The 2,804-nt window shown below is 40.0% G+C and overlaps 1 non-coding gene across 1 annotated transcript; it reads left to right on the plus strand.

Moving 5' to 3' along the window:
- The first annotated feature begins 2,429 nt into the window (after window positions 1–2,429).
- On the plus strand, window positions 2,430–2,533 carry LOC112097519. The gene has a single exon (XR_002905051.1). It is a non-coding gene; the product is annotated as a small nucleolar RNA R71 (small nucleolar RNA).
- The last annotated feature ends 271 nt before the right edge of the window (window positions 2,534–2,804 follow it).

Here is a 2,804-nt window from a genome sequence, read left to right on the forward strand (position 1 = left end):
GCTAATCTATCAAGCATTTGATCAATAAATGGTAAAGGAAAATGGTCTTTACGTGTGACAGAATTCAATTTTCTATAATCAATGCATACACGCCATCCTGTAGTCACTCTAGTGGGTATCAATTCATTATCAGCATTGGTAACTACTGTGACTCCTGACTTTTTAGGGACAACTTGTACAGGACTGACCCATGAACTATCAGAAATTGGGTAAATGATATCTGCATCTAATAGCTTAAGGACCTCAGTTCTAACAACTTCTTTCATGTTAGGATTTAACCGACGTTGCATCTCCCTAGTAGTTTTAGCATTTTCATCAAGGTGAATGTAATGCATGCAATCTACTGGGTTTATACCTTTAATGTCTGCTATGGTCCATCCTAATGCTCCTTTGTGCTCTTTTAAAACATCCAACAACTTACCTTTTTGTTCATCATTGAGGGATGATGAGATGATTACCGGCAGAGTACTTTCTTTTCCCAAAAATGCATATTCCAAAGTGTTGGGCAATGGTTTGAGCTCGAGTTTCGGTGGTGATTCTGATGATGGAATGAGTTGCTTCTCTGATGGTGCTAGTTGTTCAACTCTTGACTTCCATTTATTAGTATCCATAGATGGTGCTGAGTCAAGCAGGGCGTTGACCTCATCAACTGATCTGTCAATATCAAAATCAAAACCAAAGTGAGTTAAACATGTTTGTAAAGGATCATCACTAAGGTTTGAAACAAAAGTATCATCAACTAATGCTTCAATTAAATCCACATCAACAATTCCATCATCTGCATTGTGAGGTTGTTTGGCAATGTTGAAGATGTTCAGCTCCATAGTCATGTTGCCGAAAGACAACTGCATATTTCTAGTCCTGCATTGAATATGAGCATCCGCAGTTGCCAAGAAAGGTCGGCCTAGAATAATGGGGATGTGCTTTCTTGAATCCTGTATTGGTTGAGTGTCAATTACAATGAAGTCAACAGGAAAATAAAATTTGTCTACCTGGATAAGCACGTCCTCCACAATACCACGAGGTATTTTCGTGGACCGATCTGCAAGCTGTAACACCACTGAAGTTGGGTGTAATTCTCCCAGTCCAAGTTTCACGAATACAGAGTAAGGCAAAAGATTTACACTAGCTCCTAAATCCAACAAAGCATTCTCAATTGTGTGGTTCCCTATACTACATGAGATAGTGGGGGAGCCTGGGTCTTTGCATTTTAAAGGAATTTTATGTTGGAGTATAGAACTAACGTTTTCTGTTAAAAATGCCTTCTTTTGAACATGCATATTTCTCTTTTTAGTACAAAGGTCTTTAAGAAACTTGGCATAGAATGGAACTTGTTTAATAGCATCAAGCAAAGGGATGTTAACACTTACCTGTTTGAAGATTTCGAGAATCTCACCTGTGGATTTTTCCTTCTTGCCTTTCGCTAACCTCTGAGGAAATGGAGCTTTCGGAACGTATTCTCGTGGGTTGGTTTCTTCTTTCTCCTCCGGTGATGATTCCTCAACATTTATAGGTACAATTTGATTTTCTTTTTTCGCCGGCATCTCCACTTTGTTGTCGACTTCTTTTCCTTTTCGCAAGGTCATGACTGCTTTGACTTCTCCATGCTGCTGTGGTGAACTGGTACTTGCTTCATGCACTCCTTTAGGGTTAGGCACTGGTTGACTTGGAAACTTACCTTTCTCAACGGTCATTGCCAAGGTCTGAACTGAAGAAGCAAGTTGTCCCACCATCTTCTCGAGGCTTGAAACTGATTGGGCTTGTGAGTTGAAGCCCGCTCTCAACTCATTTCGTAGTCCATCAATGGTGCGGTTCTGTTGCTCAATCGTGGAGTGAGTAAGATTCTTAAGATTCTGGAATGAATCCTCCCATGGTCTGGGCTGAGAGTAATTCTGGTTCTGATTGTATGGTCTAAATGGTGGCTGAGAGGCTTGAGGAGTTTGAGAAATTTGTTGCATTGGTGGAGCTGGAGCTGCTGGTCCATTCTGTTGGAATCCTTGAGACCATGAAAAATTGGGGTGATCTCTCCATCCAGGGTTATATGTGTTGGAGTATGGGTTGTAATTTGATGGCTTTCTCATTACACCTATGGCATTGGCTTGATCTGAGTATGAGTCATGGTCATGTGGTTCTGTTGATTTAACAGTCGATAATGATGCTATTTGTCGAGCAAGACCTTCAACCATCTCCTTGACTTCTTTGATTACCAAAGTTGACTCGCCAATGTGAACCTCATTCACTCCTTTAATCCTTCTAGTATTCCTGAGTGATCGACTCCGTTGTTGGGAATTGTCCGCTTGTCGCTGGAAGAATTCCCAAATTTCTGACGCACTTTTTGACATTAGCTCTCCTCCACTTGTTGCATTAGCCATTCTTGCACATTTGGTAGTAATCCCTCCAAAAAGTATTGGCATTGATGCCATTTCTCGTACCCATGATGTGGACACTTCAAGAGTAGCCCATTGAATTGCTCCCATGTTTCGAAAAATTGCTCATCCTCTCTCTGGGTAAACTCCGAGATTTCCCTGCGAATAGCGTTGGTTTTATGCACTGGGAAATATTTATTCAAAAATTTCGTTACCATTTGTTCCCATGATGAAATGCTATTAGCAGGTAAAGTATTTAACCATGAACGAGCTCTATCTTTTAAAGAAAATGGGAATAGTCTAAGTTTAACATCATCATCTGAAAAATTTTCATATTTGAATGTTTGACAAATGGCATGAAAATCATTCAAATGATTATATGGATCCTCATTTTCTAGGCCATAAAATGTAGGGAGACAATTTAACACACTAGGTTTT

Source organism: Citrus clementina, unplaced genomic scaffold, assembly GCF_000493195.1.
Source record: "Citrus clementina cultivar Clemenules unplaced genomic scaffold, Citrus_clementina_v1.0 scaffold_6, whole genome shotgun sequence".
In the NCBI taxonomy this organism is placed as follows: Eukaryota; Viridiplantae; Streptophyta; class Magnoliopsida; order Sapindales; family Rutaceae; genus Citrus; species Citrus x clementina.